We start from the raw sequence: 20,192 nt of genomic DNA on the forward strand, positions 1-20,192 counted from the left end.
TCATATTATGAGAGATGGAAATGAATGCCCCATAGCCTTTGCATCGTGATCTCTTACCACTGAGGAGAAAAATTACGCACGGATTGAGAGAGAGGCCCCAGGTCTGGTTTGGGGTATAAACAGTTTCAACCAGTAGTTGTATGGGTAGAGTTTACCTTCATTACTGATCGTCAACCACAAGTGTTCATTTTCAATCCACAGAAGGATGTTTCGCTAACAGCAGCAGCACAAATGCAGAGATGTGCTGTTTCTAGGAGGACACATTTACAGGATTGAATTCAAGAGGACAACCAATCACAGAAATGCAGATGGATTGTTCTGTCTACCCTTGGAAAAAGAAATTCCTGAAAAATTTACAAAAGAGGGCACTGCTCTTGATGGATTCTCCTTAACGCAAATTGAAAGACTCCCTTTAACGATAGAGAAGATCCAAAGGGAAAGTAGAAAAGACCCCATACTGTCTCGGGTGTACATGGCCACTCTAAATGCTGGAATGTGCAGCTGAAATTCCAGTTACCCTGTTTTTACCAGTGCTGGGATAAACTTGCTCTTGAGAGGGGTTGCATGATATGGGAATTGAGAGTTGTTGTTGTCCCATGCAAGCTGAGAGCTAGAGTGTTGGAGCGGTTACATGCTGGTCATCTAGGCCTGGTTAAAATGGAAGCATTGGCTCGAAGCTTTGTCTGGTGGCCTGAGATAGATCAGCAGATTGAGCAGCTTGCCATGCATTGTTTGGGATGCCAAGAGCAGCGCCGCTCCTTCCCTGGGAATGACCTGCGTTGCCCGAGCAGAGGATTCATGGGGGTTTTGTTGGATTATTCTTCGGCACAAGTTTCTTTGCAGTAGTGGATGCAGCTACAATTGGCCAGAAGTGTTCCCAAGAGCCTCCACCCTGCCTTGCACACTGTTGACGTGTTGAGAAGCCTCTTCTCAAGGACTGGTGTTCTAGAACACTTAATAAGTTACAATGGACCACAGCTTATTGTAGAACAGTTTCAGTCATTCCTGAAAATGAATGGAATAAGTCATAATACGTTTGCTCCATATGACCCAGCTACAAATGGCTTGGCGGAAAGGTTTGTCCAGATTCTCAAGAATGCACCGCAAACAATGTCAGCAGAACACACATTAAGTTAGAAGCTCACCAATTTCCTCCATGCATATCACAACACAGCACACTCCACAACCAGCAACTCATGAGCTATGCTGTTCCTGGGTCATCCCTTACACTCACACTTGGATCTCCTCAGACCCAAGCTCAGAAGGAGTGTGTAGGTCTAACAGGTGAGACAAATTCAGGGCTCCTCAAACAAGGAGTAAATGGCATGGGAGTACAGAGTTGATCAAAATTGTGCAGTTGGAAAGACTGAGGACCAGAACTGGACTACTGTCCTACACAGTGGAGATTGTGTCTGATGTCATCTGGAGATGACACATTGATCAGTTGAGGAGGGCAGAGTCAGTTGTCTGAGAAGAAAGGTGTCCAGAGCTGTCAGAACCTCTCCCTGCAGTCACAGAGTCAACTCCTACAACCACCATGGAGAAGTCCCCAGAAACTGAAATAGTTTCACAGCCGCAAGTCTCACCTGCCCAGCAGAGTGACCACCCTTGTCAGGAAAGACATTATCCCACAAGAATAAGAAATCCTTATTGTGATTAAATCTTTAGCTCTGAATGGGACAATTTTATAAATTTATTATGCTGTATTCGTTCCTGTAGTAGTTGTGCTGGATAGAATACTATGTATAGTAAAATTACTAGACAGCAATACGTTACATATTTGAGTTGGAGTTTAAAGTTAATCAGGCAGGAATGTAGTGTATTTAATATTTCAGTAATGTTGTAAATATATTGATTAATTAAGCATTCTTCGTTATTCACATGATTCATTATGGGTTAGATGTAAGAAGTATATGAATAGCCTATGTTGTTATGCCACCACATCATCTGTGAGTACCTCACTAAATAAAGGGAAACTATGAACATCAGTATCCCCGGCATCCATGTTTTTCTTTTGATTAGTTACAAAATATAACATGGGCTAGTTGTAATCAGAGGGATTTTATTGAAATTAGAGTGATGAAGTGTATGGAGAATATCGAGTAGACCCAAGATCCCCTGGGGCAGGGGGGTGGTGTCTGTTAAATATTTGGTCCAAACTACCAAGCTGGCAAATCCTTTACAGAAGAAATTCTGCAGCTGCTGGAAATCCAAAGCAAGACACACACAATACTGGAAGAACTCAGCAGGTCAGGCAGCATCTATGGAAATGAATTAATAGTCCACATTTCAGACTGATATCCTTGCCCGGGACTGGGAAGGAAGGGGAAGATGCCAGAACAAAAAGGTGGGGGAGGGAGATTAGTAAGATAGCTAGAAGGTGATTGGGTCATGTGGGTGGGAAAGATTAAAGGCTGGAGAGGAAGGAATTTGATAGGAGAGGAGAGTGGACCATAGGAGAAAGGGAAGTAGGAGGGGACCCGGGGAGGTGATAGGTAGGTGGGAAGAGGTAACAGGCCAGAAAGAGGCATAGAAGAGGAAGGGTGAGGGAGGGAAAAGAATTTAATTGGAAGGTGAAATCAATATTCATGCCTTCAGGTTGGAGGCTATCCAGATGAAATATATAGGGTATTGCTCCTCCACCCTGAGGGTGAAGTTGTGCTCCATCAGAAAATAGATAGTGCAATGGGACAAAAACATGATGAAAATAGAAAATACTCTAAATCTTTGCATGTTCAGCAGCATCTGAGGAAAAAGAAACATTTCAAGTCTGAGACCCATCTTCATAACCAACAAAGAGTGAAAAAACAAATAACTTTTCAGTAACAGAACAGGTTGGGGGTGGGGTGGGTGGGTGGAGCAAAGGGAATAACTGATAAATTGAGTCTATAGTGTGGCAGTTAATGGCAGATTAAGCATCTTTATCTATGCAATGTGTTGCTCATGGAAAACCTGTGGGGCATGCCTCACAGTCAGATAATACAAAAAAAAAGGTCAAGAGGGAAAGGAAATCGAAATCAAAATGGTTATGACAGGATGATGGCTGGTTCTGACGCAAACAGAAATTGTGAGTCACCTACTATTGAAGAATTCAATATTAAGTCTTACAGGCTGCAATGTGCCCAAACTGAAGATGAGATGCTGTTGGAAGCCGCACAGAAAGGTTAGAATTTGGAGTGGGGTGGAGAGTTAAAGTGGCAGGCAATGGGAAGCTTGAGGTCATTTCAGGGGACTGAATGCAAGTCCTCTGCAAAGTGATCACCTAACCTGCATTTAATCTCTCCAAACCACATTGTCAACAGTGAATAAAGAACAGTAGACAGGTAGAAGTGTAAATTAATCATTGTTTCACCTGCAACAACTGCTTGTGTCCTTACATGATGGGAAGGGAAGAGGTGAGAGGGCTGGTATTGCACGAGTCACATCGGTCGAAGGGCATAGTAGTTGACATCGCGATCTGTGAAGTGGATGACAAAGGTCATAACTATTATAAATATGAAGTGATGGAGATAAACAAAAAGGGTGGGCTCGAGAGCAGTACTGTAATTGCTGGCCGGCTGTGTAATGGCATCCACAACGGACTTCAAGGAGAGTGAATCTGGCCAGTTCCTTGCACACTTTCCATCCGTGCTGGTTGAGCGTTGAGCGAGCAACTTAGCCACGTAAAAAAAAAACAAATGCTAAAGAAACAGCAAGGTTGCCACCCGATCCACCAGAAGGCGCAGAGAGGAACAACAAGGTCAATAATGTATCAGTCATTTATATTTTATTCTATATAAAGCCTCACTCACAGTCTACCTTGGAGATGGGCCATATGTGTTTTATGTGAATAAGCTTACTGCTGTGGTAGATGCCTTTTAACATGTGATCATTGACAAAAAGGCAAGAAAGAATAAAACAGCTCTCAAAATACCATGAAGCTACACATAGCCCTTTTCAATTTTAAGATTCCTTTTTAAAGGTTAGCTTGCTATCCACATGTTCCCTTACATGGTTCAAGGAGAAAGCGAAAGTCACACAGAGCTGTCCTGACTTTCTGTTGTTTAGTTCCATTTTCCCCAATTGGTAGAGTTGCTGATGCACTCTTGGTTAGGGTTTAATTATTTATACACACCCTGCTTTCACCAGTCTATGGCCAAGGAAATAGTCTATTCGTGATCTGTGCCACAATGTTCTTGATCAAACACACAAATAGCGTGCAAGAGTAAGTGAATTGGCCCCTCAAACTTGCCTCACTTCTCAATATGATCATGGTTGACCTGATATAACCCCAACTCTTTGCTACACATAGGATTCTTTCACTCACTCCCATATCAAGTTTTTATCCATTTCTTTCTTAAAATGTTCAGACACTGTTACCAGTTGCCTTTGAGAAAAGTGGTCTGAAGACTCACAATGTTTTGGCAAGGGATAGATTGGTTACAAAAATAACCTGCCCTATGAGATTTACTGATTATTTGAGCTCCTCAATAATTGTTTCCTTACCTATGTACATTTAGTGGACCATTTCATTGGATACAACTGTAAACCTGCTTGTTAATGCAAATGCCCAATCAGCCAATCACCTGGCTGCAATTCTTTGCATAAAAGCATGCAGACATGGTTAAGAGATTCAGTTGTTGTTCGGACCAAACATCAGAATGGGGAAGAAATGCGATCTAAGTGACTTTGGACATGAAATGATTGTTGGTGCCAGATGGTGTAGTTTGAGGATTTCAAACTGCTAATCCCCTGGTACTTTCACATAGAGGTTACAGAGAATGGTGTAAAGAACATAAAACATCCAGACAGCGGTGGTTTGATGGGTGAAAAAGCCTTGTTATGAGAACAGTCAGATTGATTCAAGCTGACAGGAAGGCATCAGTAACTCAAATAACCACACATTACTACAATGGTGTGCAGAAGAGCATCTCTGAATGCACAACACTTTGAGCCTTGAAGAGGATGGGGCTTCAGCACAGAAGCCTACGACATACACTCAATGGCCACTTTAGTAGGTACTTCCTGTACCTAATGAAGTGGCCACTGAGTGCATTTTGTGGGTTTCACTGATTTACTCCACTCCAGCCTCAAGATAAAATAAAAATCAGGGTCCAGTGAGGTTGCCAAAGCTTCATATGTACATTTAAAATAGGTAAAATAGTAACAGCTGGTTTGGGGCAGAACTCAGTGACTTGTAACTTCCAACAGCATTCTACATCAAGGGAAGAAAGTACGGTAGGTAAGTCACTTGCCCTGTTTTAAATGCCCATCCTCACCATTCCACTTCTTGGCTTCCTTTGAACCAAACCCATTTACCCTTAAAGGGAAACTCAGCAAAACTTTGCATTTCAAAGGAAAAGGCAATCATTTAATTTTTCACTCAGAGAGAAAAAACAGTTGTGGAAATCTGGTACTGAAATAACATGCAAATGTAATTCATTCTCCAGAGATTGCTGTAGTCGTACGGACAAGTTTGAAATTGTTAGAGGGTTAGTCTTTTCTCATTGACTTAAGAGTTCTAGCTCAGAAATTTAAGTGACAGGGATGTTGTAAATCCGTGGCAGAACTATGAACTCATAGCAGAAAACAAAGCTGATGCTACTTGAATTTGTTGTACTGTTGCATCTTGTAAGCCTAAACATGCTCCAAAGGTAGATAGTTAATGTCTGCTCCAGGCTTCTGGTATCAAACTGCATTAGGTGCTTCACCATGAGGTGCACACAGCTAAACCATGATGCATGAAGCTTGTCAGATTCTCTGCAGCTTGTACTTCAGAGGTTTTCTGATACTAAGTCCTCAAACAGAGTGCTTCAAATTGGCCACAGTCTTTGGAATCTCAGTGCCACATTCTTTAATGAATAATTTAACCAGCATGAAATGGCTGCAGATCTATTGTGTGGGGCTTGCTGTTAATGCTGACTCTGATAAAGAATACTCAGTTGCTGGCTATTGTTTGTTGTTGACAGCATAATCATAAGACTTGTTCAAAATATTTAAGGAAACAAAGGAGTTTACTGGATATAATCAGGTATAATTATAATTGAAATTACATCACTCGCTTTCAATTAATAAGTGATCAGTTCCAGATGTGAATGCAACATCAAAGATACCATACTGCTGAATGAAGCCTAAGGTATAGGAAGCAAAGAAGCTCTAATTTATTTGTACAGAATGTGTTTTCCTCCATGGTTGATTGAATAGTAAGGAAGACCAACATGCATAAGTACATCTCAAAATACTTTAAAAGTTAAGTCACTATTGTCAGCAGGTATTTACCCCACTGAAAACACAAAGATAAAAGGCTGTGGAATCAGTTGGTGTCATTAGCATTGCCAGAGCTTATAGTTCTGCCATGGGTTTGCAAAGATCCTGTCCTGTCACTTAAATTTCTGAGCTTGAACAATAAGAAAAATCAGTAAGAAAGGACTGACCCTCTAACAATTTTAAACTTTGTTCCTACCGTTTCACCTAGGTGCTCTCTCCCTTTGTTCCCCTTTTCCATTTTAATCTATCGAAAACCCACACCCTTATCCATCTGGAGACTACAGCAAGTGCGGAATAATGATAGATAACATCTCCTCATTCCTGACAGTCAACACAGGCACTCCTCAAGGATGCATGCTTAGCCCCCTGCTCTATTCTCTCTATACTCAGGACTGTGAAGCTAAGCACAGCTCAAATGCCATCTATAATTTTGCCAGTGACACTACTACTGTTGGTAGAATTTCAGATGACAATGAGGAGGTGTACATGAGTGAAATAGATCGACTGGTTGAGTGGTATCATGACAACCTCGCACTCTACGTCAGCAAGACAGAGGAATTGTCAATTAGCTTCAGGAAGGAGAAAGCAGGAGAATATCCACATCGAGGGGATCAGCAGTGGAAAAAGTGAGCAGCTTCAAATTCCTGGATGACAACATCTCTGAGGCGCCCAACACATTGCAGCAATCACAAAGAAGGCACACCAGCAGTTCTACTTTGTTAGCAGTTTGAGGAGGCTTGGTTTGTCACGAAAGACTAGAAAATGATTGGGTTGAGTCATTCTCTGATCTTGGCAATTGCAAACATTTTGTTACCATACGAAGAGACATCAACAACGCATTGATGATGTCTCCTCACATGGTGAAGAAACAGTTGCTAGTAAATTGCCAAGGTCGGAGAACAACTCAACCCAACTATCAAACACTCGAGCTACACGTCTTCCGAATTATTTCCAACTCTGGAATATTTCTATAGAGGCACAGTGGAGAGAATTCTGACTGGTTTGGAGGTCCCAATGTTATCACAAGGGACTACAAACAGCTGTAGACTCAACCAGGACCATGATAGGCACGACCCTACCCACATCAAGGACATCTTCAAGAGGCAGCGCCTCAAGGAGGAGGGATCCAGCAGCTGGGACAAACCTCTTCTTGTTACTACCACCACCATTGCAGAGGAGGTACAGGAGCCTGAACACTCAATCATTCAGGAACAGCTTCATCCTCTCTCTCAACAGATTTCCAAATGGTCCATGGACCCATGAGTGCGACATCATTATTCCTTTTCTTGCACTATTTATTTAATTTGCAATTTATTGTAATTCGATGTCTTTACACAGTATTGCTGCTGCAAAGCAACAAATTTCATGGCATATAGAATAGAGATAATCTGATTCTGAATCTGAGATGGCAGGAGTCAAGGAAACAACCTTATATCCAAAGTCTCCAGCGGTTTTTCCTGAGAATTTGACACTTACCAGATTCAGGTGTCGATGGGTTGCGTGAACAACCCAAAGATTATGCTTTATTTGCAATTTTGTTTTGGTTTGCATTTTCTGCAGAATCTCAACAAAAAGCAAAATACTTTCCTTTCATTTTTCTTTCTACTACTCTGATTATCTTATCATCCAATCTTTGAAATTGCAATTTGTTTAGTTTAGGAGTTACTCAATTACCTGTCCTGTTCATACTGGATTTGCATGCATTATATAAGGCACTGTGGCGACCCACTTCCTAGCGCACTCAAACCGGCTCACAAAGTGGCGCGTGCCGGCATTGAGGCAGGTCCCAAAGAGGGCGCAAAGCCTGCTTCACCAGCAAGGGATAAAGCCCGCGCGCGGGACGGGACTGTGAATACACACCCCCTACAGCATTCCCACCCGGGGAGGGCGGGAACAGGAAGGCTTTAAAGCGAGGCCGCGAAGTTTGAATAAATCTCTTTTGCAACTGCAGCTCACCGACTCCGTGTCGTTATTTCAGCGCTGCGTGTAGCACACCGCGACAGCACTATGTTGCTTGGTACACTGATGACTGCAGTTTGCCAAGAAAAGACGATTGGAAACTCTGCAGTCAGGTACACATGTAAGTAATTGCTGAAAGCATTTGTTTGTCAATCAGATCCAAATCCAGGCACAAGAATACTCCTTATAGCTGCTGAATGGTCTGTTTTGCATTTCCACCATTTTCAGTCCTCCTTTCCAAACATCTAATAGTTCCAACTCTACAATTGAATAATTCCAACTCTATTTGATTTTAGTTTACTAATTAAATGACAGTATTTTGCTGCTTAACTGCAGGCAATTATTGAAGGGTTTGAATTTGAGAAGGGGTGGAGCACTGAGCAGCATACATAATGTGTTGACGTAATTTCTTTGGGACATTCATGGGTTTTCATCCAAAGTCAAGTTGGCCGGTTGAAAGAACCCCTGTGGATCTGTGCGTGCTTCCTCCACTTTCAAAGTAAACGCCCAGTTGCTTTTGTTCTGATGCTCTGTAAAGATGAAGAACAAGTGAAAAGACATGGCAGAGAAGCAGGGAAAAGGAACATCCTAAACAGGAAGGCACAGAGGCACACTACGAAGCCAAAGAAATAGGCCGACTGTAATACCTTCCATTGGAATTGGAATCAATAGAAAATAGTTATGTATTAGTTTTGCAGCATTATCATTCTGATAGTTGTCATAAGAGAATTTCATGACATCAAAGTTCAAAGAAAATTTATTATCAAAGTATGCATATACTACCCTGATATTGATTTTCTTGTAGGTATTCACAGTAGAACGAAGAAATACAATTGAATCAATGAAAATCTACAAACAAAGACATTTTCCCATATTTGAACCCATTTATTTCTGATCTGTCATATCGGAAAATTTCAACAAAAGGACAAAGAGAGAAAAAGACAAGCACAAATGCATCCAGAGAGAGGGAGTTAGACATGGATACCTCCCTTATTAAGGTGTAACAAAAAGAGGAATGTGGAGTTGAGACAGAAGATCAGGTTGTGAAACAGTCTCAATGGGCTGTATAGCTTACTCTGCTCACCATTTGAAGTCAGATATTGAAAAATAGAGGGAGATGGAGATCTGTGTACACAAACGCAGGTAAACAGATGTTTAGTACAGACTGTAGGTGGCTATCATACCCCTCAATCTTACCACTCCCCCAGACTGCAGGTGTTACATCTTGAAATCGAATCTGACTAACCAACTTGGTGATAAACTATTCTGTGAAAACTTCCCTCATCATTAACGACAGTGAAATGTAATTCATCTCCGTGACACACAGACTCACTCCAATGTACAAAGTCTCTGATCTCCCATGCACACAGTGTCTAGCTCACCTGCATGCAATATGCACACTCTTAATCTGGCACACGCATTCTCAAGCCCATTTCACTGTTTCTCCTTCTCTCTCTCTCTCTCTCTCTCTCTCTCTCTCTCTCTCTCTCTCTCTCTCTTTGCATCTTTCTTTCTCCCTCATTAATTTTGTTTGACATAGACATTATTCATCAAAAGGCACATTCAGTAAGATGCACATGAAATGTTATTATATTGCCTACAGGTAATGTAAAAATTGACTTTACAAGCATTTTATACAAAATGCACAATGCTATAAACGGACATAAAACAAAACAGCAGATGCTGCAGATCCAGTTGTTTTTCTTACAACTTTTTTTAATTGTTTTTCAAATGTTATCAACCAACTATCACATGAAACCCAAAGGTATTTGGCACATGGTATTGAAGCTGGTTTACAAAGAAAAGTATCTTCTAATGGAAAACACATTGTTCCATAGCTCCTACATGCATAAAGTATAATACAGGTATCATAAGCAATAAGTTTGAATGTAAGTGAACATCAATACTAAGGCTACTAATTAATTAATTAGATTTTGGAAGTCATTCTAATTAAAAAAAACAATCGTTTTCTCTTCAACTTGTACACCTGGTCACCACCTGCCGCATTCCTTCAGTCAGACAAGCTGGACACAGTTAGCAGTGAGAGTGATTTAAGTGAAATATGATGGATGCCAGCTTTTCTCTCCTTACCTCACCTTTTTGCAATGTTATATAAACCTGACCAAGAACTGCTAAGATGTGCCAAGGTGAAGCAGCTGGAACTGAACATTAGACAAGGCCACAAAGCTGAAGCCGTTTGTTTGGAAGCTAAGTATCTCAAAGCTTAAGTTAACAGTTCCAGGGCTGTGTCGAACTATCAAACAATTGGAAGAGGGGAGCTGCCCTCATTTTGAGTTAACAATGCTGAATTACTCACTCCATTTGGAGACACTCTCCACTTCTTTATTCCTTCTCTGTTTCCGATTGACCTCCACTGTGACTTACTGCATGGAATCCTGCTTTTGTGAAGCTTTTCTGCGATCAGCATCAATGGTGGTTATTCCGGATGCCAAACAATAAAGCATCTTGTGGACCTTACCTGTCGTGCCCTCGTGGTATTTCTGCATTACTCTCTGGTGAACCCTGATGGCTGTGAGAATTACCACAGCTTTCTCAGCATCCACGCAAACAAATGTCAGTGGCCTTCAAACCAGACGCCTTCATAAATAACCACCTAACAAAGAACTTTTATCCAAAAGTATCACAAGGCTTAGGTAGCTCAATATTGACAGGGTATGTGTTATACTTCTTCTAAGCTTATTGCTTTGTTTGGTCTTAAATGATGGGTAATAAATTCCATTAAAAAGACAGCTTGTGTACACCAATCTAATGAAAGCCTTTACTATACATTAAGGACATGAGGTTGATGGGACAAAGCCAAAGCGATGTTATCAGTCATGCCATTTACTTCTCAGAATCTGCTACTTTATCAACCTGAAGAACTGAAGGTATGTACAGGGAAACAAAAATGGAAGCAGGAGAATTTGCCCTTTGAATCTACTTTGCCCTGCAATAAAATCATGGCTGATTGTCTACCTTTGAACCATACATTTTCTCTCTCTTTGTGATCCTCAATGCCAGTTGTGACTAGAAATCTATCTACTTTAGTTTATTGGCATTCACAGGTTTCCATGGGAGACAATTCCACAAGTGAACTGCAATCACAGGTTTTGCTTTAATTTTCTACTTATGCTACCTGGTTGTCAAAGACAAGCCTAAATGACACTATTTATTCCTAATTGCCCTGAATATCTTGAAAGTATCTGGACTACAGCTGAGCTGTGATGAATAAGGTGTCACAGTGTGGTTGCAGGTTGTACTGCTGTCTCTCGACTACAGTGGCCCAGCTTCGATTCTAATCTCTGGTCTGATATGTTTGTACGTTCTTCCTTTGGCTGCGTGGGTTTCCTCTGGGTGCTCTGACGTGCTACCACCTCTTAACGATGTGCTGGTTAGGTAATGTAATTAAAATAAACTGTTTTCTTCAATTAAGTATTTCAAAGTTGTAACTGTATTAAAAATGGTGTCCCTTCATACACACACCAGTAGGCTAGATAGACTTTTTAAAGCCATTCACACTCTTCCCATTCACTTTAGAAACATGTTTCATTAATATTTTTTAAGACTTGGACTAAGACTCAAGTGATCTTCAGAGTCTTTCTTGTAAACACAACCTCTTAACATTTTTATTAATTCATCTTTAACAAGTTTTCACATTGGAAGGCAGGTTCAAAACTATTGCACAGCCCTGATGAAGGGTCTCGGCCCAAAATGTTGACTCTGTTTATTCCCAACCGTAGATGCTGCCTGACCCGCTGAATTCCTCCAGCACATTGAGTGTATTACTGGAAATTTCCAGCATCTGCAATACCTCTTGTGCCAGAACTATTGTAGTTGGTCTTGGCAACTCTGGATGACCGCTGTTAGAGTGGGTGAAAAGAGAACCTGGGGGTTGGGGTGGGGCACTTGATGAGTGTGTGGAGCAAATAACTTTTTGGGTAATAAATAGAGGGACTGAGCATTGACTCGAACTAGATCGGCTAAATTACCTTATACCTTGTAAGAAAATAACATGAATATGTCTCCCTGTAAGTGGCAATGCCAGTGGATAAAATGGGAAAGTAAACTAATTTCATATGCCTTCTTTACCATTTTATCTACTGCCGTTACCACTTCCAGGGAGATATGATGTCGGACTTCAAGATCCTTCTGTATATCAAAACATTGTATGGGAGACAATATGAAAAATATTGACAATGCAGAATATATCAGTGGAAATCACAGGGCGGCTACAGCACAGATGGAAGCCCTTCAGCCCATTAAGTCCATACATGCACTATGCAAGAGCAATCGAGTCATCCCCACTTTCCATTTCTCATCCCAGAACCCTGCAAAACCCTTCACATGTTTATCCAGTTCCTTTTCAAATATCATAATTAAAACTGCTCCACAACTACCCCAGCAATGTATTCCAGACCCTGACCCAGTAACGTTGTAAAAAGAAATAATTTCTCTGTGTCATTGGTTCTTTTATCAATCAACCTTCCTCCCATGCTCTCTGATTCTGTCAATGTTACTTCAGTAGGTCCTGGGGGTGGATATTTTGATTTAAATAATAATTTATACCCCCCCGTATATACCAGGAATGGAAAATCAGAAGCAAATTAAGTCTGGAGGAACTTAGCAGGCCAGGCAGCACCCATGGAAAAGAGTGAGCAGTCGATGTTTTGGGCTGAAACCCTTCATCGGGACTGGGAAGAAAAAGAAGTAAGAAGGTGGGGGAAGGGGAGGAAGAAATACAAGGTGAGAGGTGAAACGGAGTGAGGGAGGGGTGATGATGTAAAGGGCTGGGAACTTGATTGGTGAAATTGATAAAGGGCTGGAGAAGGGAGGATCTGATAGGAGAGGAGAGAAGAGAACCATGAAAGAAAGGCAAGTAGGAGGAGCTAAGGATATAAGGTGAGAGGGGGAAACAGGAATGAAGAATGGTGAAGGATGGGGGGGGGGGGGAGTTCAATTATGAGAAGTTTGAGAAATTGATGTTCACACCATCAGGTTGGAGGTTACCCAGATGGAATATAAGGTCTTGCTCCTCCAGTCTCAGTGTAGCCTCGTCGTGGCAGTAGGGGAGGCCATAAACTGACATGTTGCTGACGTGCCACTGATTTCCAGTATCTGCACGTTTTCTCATGTCTGTGTTAAGTAAATCTTTTCATTCTAATTTAGAATTGTAAAGCATAGTTTCACATAACCCTGTTTTTGAGCATGACGAGAAAAAGAAATGACACTGTTGAGCTCTAAGGGGCATCAGACTGAATGAATGTTCTGAAGTGCTATGGTTGTCAGTATTGACTTACGACTACCAAAGAAGTAAGTGAATGCAATTGATTAAAGTTACATTAGCAAGAACACAGCTTGTTATTTTTTACTGAAGCAAATCTCACAAAACTTTAATGTTGTGTATGAATTACAGAATTATTGTATCCACATTTTCATGGCTGGCTTACACCTTGTCCCAGCAACTGGTGAAGTAAAGACAATATTAAAATGCAGAAAGTAATCTCTGGACCTTCCTAGAGTTTGGTGATATTGTTAGCCAGTGACGAGTAATGAAAGGGTAATGGAAACCCTTGCCATGGGCGAGAGCTAGCGGGATATTGACAGCAGTTCAAATGGAGCTGTCAATCACCAGCCATTGAAAATGCAAAAATCCCAGACATTGGTGCTGCCAAATAATTTGCATAGTTTCTTCCAACTGGAAGGAGGTCAGTAGGCCCATCGAATCAATGCCAGCTCTCAGAACATTTCCGTCAGAACCACTGCCTCCTTCCAGCCACAATTTATCCCCCTGTAACCTACTGTGTCCATGCCAATCAATTCCCTCAGATCTCCAGCCTTCTGACTGTACTGGGGACAATTTTACAAGTTTTGGGATGTGCCATATCGTCGCAGGGCAGCAGGCTTGAGTTCCATTGAATCGATTCTGCTACCTAGAAAGTCACCTCAGCAGTCTGGTAACCTGATGGAAACCAGTGACAGTCTTAATGCCCTTGAGAACCAGCAGCTAGAGCCACAAATTTATCCTCACATCTTATTTCTATGTTACTGCATAGAAGTAGGCTGTCTGGCCATCCAGCATTACCAGCTGTCTAATTTTCCTGTAATCTATTCTCTTCCACCCTTCCCTCAACTCTCCAACCCGATGTTCTGACCACCCACCTATATTATAAGTAATATTCAGTAACCAAAATCATATAAGTACATTATTGTGATGTTCTGAAAACATGGTTGGGAGTATTCGAAGATATTTTCAATTTCCCACTGCTACAGTCAGAAGTTCCTACCTGCTTCAGTTATACCAGTGCCTAAGAACGGTAGTGTGAGCTGCCTTAATGACTATCATCCAGTTGCGCTCACATCTACGGTGGTGAAATGCTTTGAGAGGTCGGTCATGGGTTGAATCAGCAGCTATATTTCATTAGTGGTTCGAGAAGATTTGGTTTGTAAACAAAAACGTGCAAAAACTTCTACAAATGTACCACAGAAAGCATTCTGACTGGCTGAATCACCAGCAGGTATGGGAGTGGAAATGGAAAACTGCACAAGAGCAAAATAAATTGCAGAAACTTGTAGAATTAGTCAACTCCATCATGGGTAACAGTCTCCGCAGTATCCAAGACATCTTCAGTGAGCGGTGCCTTAGAAAGGCAATGTCCATCATTAAGGATCCCCACCACCCAGGACATGCCCTCTTCACGCTGTTACCTTCAGGAAGGAGGGACAGAAGCCTGAAGGCACACACTCAGTGATTCAGGAACAGCTTCTTCCCCTCTGCCATCTGATTTCTAAATGGACATTGAACCCATGAACACTACTTCAGATTCAGATTCAGATTCAGTTTATTGTTATTTAAAAACCACAAATGCAATGCAGTTAAAAAATGAGACAACGCTCCTCCAGAATGATATCAACAAAGCACATGACAAAATAGACTACACCAGAAAATCCACATAACGTTTGGCAATCCCCAATCCAGAGTCCGGAGAGGCTGCTGCATATTAATATCGCACTATCATCTTAGCGCGTTCCCTGGAAAGGAGCTCCAAATCCACCAGACGAAACAAGACCAAAAACTAAAGCTACAAGACCTGCACAAAACCACATAGTTACAACATATAATTACAACAGTGCAAACAATACCATGATTTGATAAAAAAAAAACAGACCATGGACATGGTAAAAATAGTCCAAAGATGTTAAAAAACTATAAGTTCGAAAGAAACCACCACACAGTTTTCACAAGTCCTCAGCGTCCCGATAGACGTCATCCCACGCCGGCGGCAGAAGGGAATACACCCACTATGGACTTCCACGGCGCTGCCCGACTCAGCCTCGCAGACACAGCACACACTAAAAGCGACCTGACCGCAGCGGACTCCGAGTCCGTTGAACCTCCGAGCCTCTGACCATCCCCTTCGGCACAGCTTCTCCGAGCACCATCCTCTGCCGAGCATATTAAGATGCCCCCGCCAGCAGCCACCGGCAACGCAACCCCGAGGACTGGGGGCCTGTTCTTCTCAGCAGAGACCCAGACCTCACAGCAGCAGCAGCAATGGAAAGGGCCTTCCTGGAGACTTCCAGATGTTCCTCTGTGCTCCCACGTCTGTTTTTCATTAGATTAGGATTGCGCACGGCACCCCTGCTTAACAAATAACATATCAGCTCCAGAGTGGCTGCTGCAAGCTGTGTCGCCCCGCCATCTTCACTGCTTTTTTAAAATTTCTGTCAGTTTTGCACTACTTATTTTAAAATTATCTATTTAATAGACATATATATACTTAACGTAACTCATTTTTTCCTCTATATTTATTTATCATGTATTTCATTGTACTACTGCCTTAAAGTTCACAAATTTCACGACATATGTCGATGATATTAAATCTGATTCTGATTCTGATGTTGGAAGAGCAAGATTGGGAACAGATTGGGAAGGTAATATCAGTAATTTCTCTCCTTCACACAGTGGTTGGCAGAGCTGTGTTAGTCCGAAGGGCCTATTTCTGTGCTGTATGACTCCATGGCGCGTGATGCCCAAGGAAGAGCAGAGGCAAATGTTGGAATTCCCCAACATTTTACCTCAGAACTTCCCTCAGACAGAGCCTGTACAGGATCCAACACACTGTTCATTCCCTGGGGATTAAAAACCCAAGGATGGGATATAAAGGAGAGTAGAAGTTATTTCCTATTTAAATTATGAGATGCTATTTTTTTCCAATTTTCAAGACAATTTGACAAGGGAGCAGAATTAAGCCATTCAACTCATCAATTCTGCTCTGCCATTCTATCATGGCTGATTTAGTATCCCTCTCAATCCCATTCTCCTGCCTTCTCCCCGTAACCTTTGATGTCTTGACTAATCAAGAATCTATCAACCTCCGCTTTAGGTATACGCAATGACCTGGCCTCCACAGCTTCTCTGGCAATAAATTCCAAAGATTCACTACCCTCTGGCTGAAGGAATTCCTCCTCATATCCGTTCTAAATGATGTTCCTCTATTCTCAGACTGTGCCCTCTAGTCCTAGGTGCACCTATTATAGGAAACACTATCTCCACATCCACTCTATCCAGACCTTTCGATATTCAGCAGATCTCAGTGAGATCTCCTCTTATTCTTCTACAGGACTAGAGCCATCAAATGTTATTTACATGTTAACCTTTTCATTCCTGGAGTCATTCTCGATACAAAGATAACAGGACCTCCAATACCACCACATATTTTCTAAGATAAGGATCCCCAAACTGCTCACAATACTCTGTGCAGTCTGACCAATACCTTATAAAGCCTCAGAATTACATCCTTGGTCTTATCTTCTAGTCCTCTCAAAACTGATGCTAATATTGCTTTTGCCTTCCTTGTCACAAACTCAATCTGCAATTTAATCTTTAGGGAATCCTGCACAAGACCTCCCAAGTCCCTTTGCATCTCTGATCTTTCAGTTTTCTCCCTGTCAGGAAATAGTCCATACCTTTATTTCGTCTACCGAAGTACATGACTATTTGCTTCCCTACACTGTATACCATCTGCCACTGCTTTTCCCATTCTCCCCAATCTGTCTGTCCTTCTGCAGACTCGCTGCTTCCTCACCACTATCTGCCCCTCTACCTATCTTCGTATTCTTCGCAAACTTGGTCAAATATCCGGAAATACCATCATCCAAATCATTGACATATAGCACAAAAAGAAGTTCTCCTAACACCAACCCCTGTGGAACAGCACTAGTCACAGGCAGAAACCAAAAATGGCCCCCTTTATTTCCTCTCCTTGCCTCCTGTCAGACAGGAATATTTCTTTATCTTCGTGATGTATCTATCTAGTGCTTTCCAAGTTGCCCCCAGAAACTCCAGCCGTCACTATTCTGCCATTAACCCCTTCCTATGAGCTTTGGTGAGCTCCTCTCTCATGCTTCTGTAATGCCCTTTACTGCACTGTGTACTGATACATGTGACTTTAGCTTCTCCATCTCAAACTGCAGGGTGAATTCTATCACTGCCTCCCAATGGTCCCTTTACCATAATCAAATCTGTTTCATGATACAATACCCAATCTGTGGTTGCCTTTCCTCGAGTGGGCTGAAAAACACAATCTGCTCTAAAAAGCCATTCTGTAGGCATTCTACAAACTCCCTCTCTTGGAATCCAGCGCCAACTGCAATCTACCTGCATATTGGAATCCCCCATCACTATTGTAACATTGCCCTTTTCACGTGCCTTTTCTAGCCCACATCCTATCCATTATTTGGAGGCCTATATATAACTTCCATCAGGGTCTTTATATCCTTGCAGTTTCTTAATGCTATCCACAAGGAATCTACATCTTCCAATCCTATGTTACTTCTTTCTAAGGGTTTGATTTAAGTTTTTACCACCTGAGCCACCACACCCCTCCATCTACCTGTCTATCCATTCAATACAATGTGTATACTTGCATGTTAGGTTTCCAACAATGATCTTTCAGCAATGACTCAGTGATGCCCACAACATCATACCTGCCAATCTCTAATTGTGCTGCAAGATCATCTATCTTTTTCTGTATACTATGTGCATTCAAATATAACAACTTCAGACCTGTATTCATCATCCTTTTCGGTTTTGCCCACATATTACACATTATCTTCTTTGAATACTTCCTGTCTGATGCTACTAAAGGCTGTTGAAAATGCCAATGTTTTATTTCACAGCATTCACTCCAGTAAAGGCCATATTTCATACAAAGAAGGTGGCATTGGAAACAATAACCAAAACAAGGAGAAAGATTTTCAGCCATAGATTTGTGAGTTTAAGAGGTAGTTAAACAGGTACGAACAATGAAACACAATATGCAGGCAGATAGGATTAGTTTAGATCGACATCATAATTAACACAGACATGGGGTACTGTGCAGTACTGTTCCATTCTGTTTTATTTTCTAAGTGGTCTGTTCAGAAATGTGGTCGTCAAAGTTACTGTGTAGTCACACTGTTGAGGTAAAGATAGGTATAGCTTTAAGGAATGATGTTTTCCCACATGGGTAAAATGTAGCAAAAAGTTAGATTTGAATGAAGTTGTTTTATGGAATGCTCTTGAGGTCAGACTAATGAGGTTGCTGCAGAGGACTGACTTTAAAAAGAATGTCTAGAGTTTAGCATTACACTCCTGTGCCTCTGCCAAATTATGGCTTCCAAGCCAAAAAGAGAAAGAATGTGCTGCTTCTGTCCCACCAATTCCCCAATAAAGGCAAAGTCAAGTTGCTTTTATTTTATGTTGGGATTAATTCAAAAAAAAAATCTCACGTGTCAGAGCTAGGTCTCCAAATCACTTTGATTTAAAATTGTTTAATGCCACTTCATGTACACAAGTGTAAAGAAAAACAAGATAATTATTATTCTGGATCCAATGCAGCACAAAAAAGACACAAAAGATAAAGAACACAATAATAATAAAAAGCACAATAAATATAAAAACACAAGATATCTTATATACATAGATTGATTGCATGTCCATAAAGTGATACTTGGCTGTACAGAAGGTTACTGTCAAAAAGTAATGATTCATTACTAAGAGGTCTTGATCAGCCATACTGATTGGGGGAAGTAACTGTTTTAGAGTCTCGTGGTCCTGGAGTGGATGCTCTGTATTTGCCACCCTGATGGGAATGGGACCAACAGTCCATGAGCAGGGTGTGTGGGATCCTTCATGATGTAACTGGCCCTTTTATGGTACCTTTCTGTGTATATATATCCCTGATGCTGGATAGCGGGTGCCGGTGATGCATTGGGCTGTTTTGACTACCTATGGCAGAGCTTTCCTGTCTGCAGTAGTGCAGGTTTCCATACCAAGCAGTGTTGCAGCTTGTCACAATGCTCTCTACTGCACATCTGTAGAATGATGTGAGTATGGAGGTGCAAAGTCCAGCTCTCTTCAGCCTCCTCAGAAAGTATTGGCGTTGATGAGCTTCCCTTGTTGTGTAGAACGTGCGATGTACACTCCTAGCAGTCTGAAACAGCTCGCTGTTTCCACGGCCGTGCCACCCGATGTAAAAGGGGGCATGAGTGGTGTGAGTTCTGCTGAAGTCGATAACGATCTCTTTCGTCTTGGTGACATGAAGGAAGAGGTTATTTGCTTGGCACCAGGCCTCAAGCTCTTCTACCTCTCCTCTGTAGGCCGTCTCATGGTTGTTGGTGATGACCTCCTCCGCTGACATGTCATTGGTGAACTTTACGATGCGATTACTCGGGTGCTTGGTCGTGCAGTCATGTGTCAGCAGTCTATGGCAACAGGCTCACCATACAGCCTTGGGATGATGAAGATGATGAGGGGGGAGAGCAGTTGTGCACACTAAATATCTGAGGTCTGCTTATTTGGAAGTCGAACACCCAGTCGCCCAGTGGTCTACTCAGACCAAGGAATAGGAATTTGGTCACCAATGTCTGCGGGATAATACTATTGAATGCCAAACTGAAATCCAGAAAAAGCATTCTGACGTAAGTGTCCTTGTTTTCTAGGTGTG

Source organism: Hemitrygon akajei, chromosome 30 (genome assembly GCF_048418815.1).
Source record: "Hemitrygon akajei chromosome 30, sHemAka1.3, whole genome shotgun sequence".
Taxonomy (NCBI): Eukaryota; Metazoa; Chordata; class Chondrichthyes; order Myliobatiformes; family Dasyatidae; genus Hemitrygon; species Hemitrygon akajei.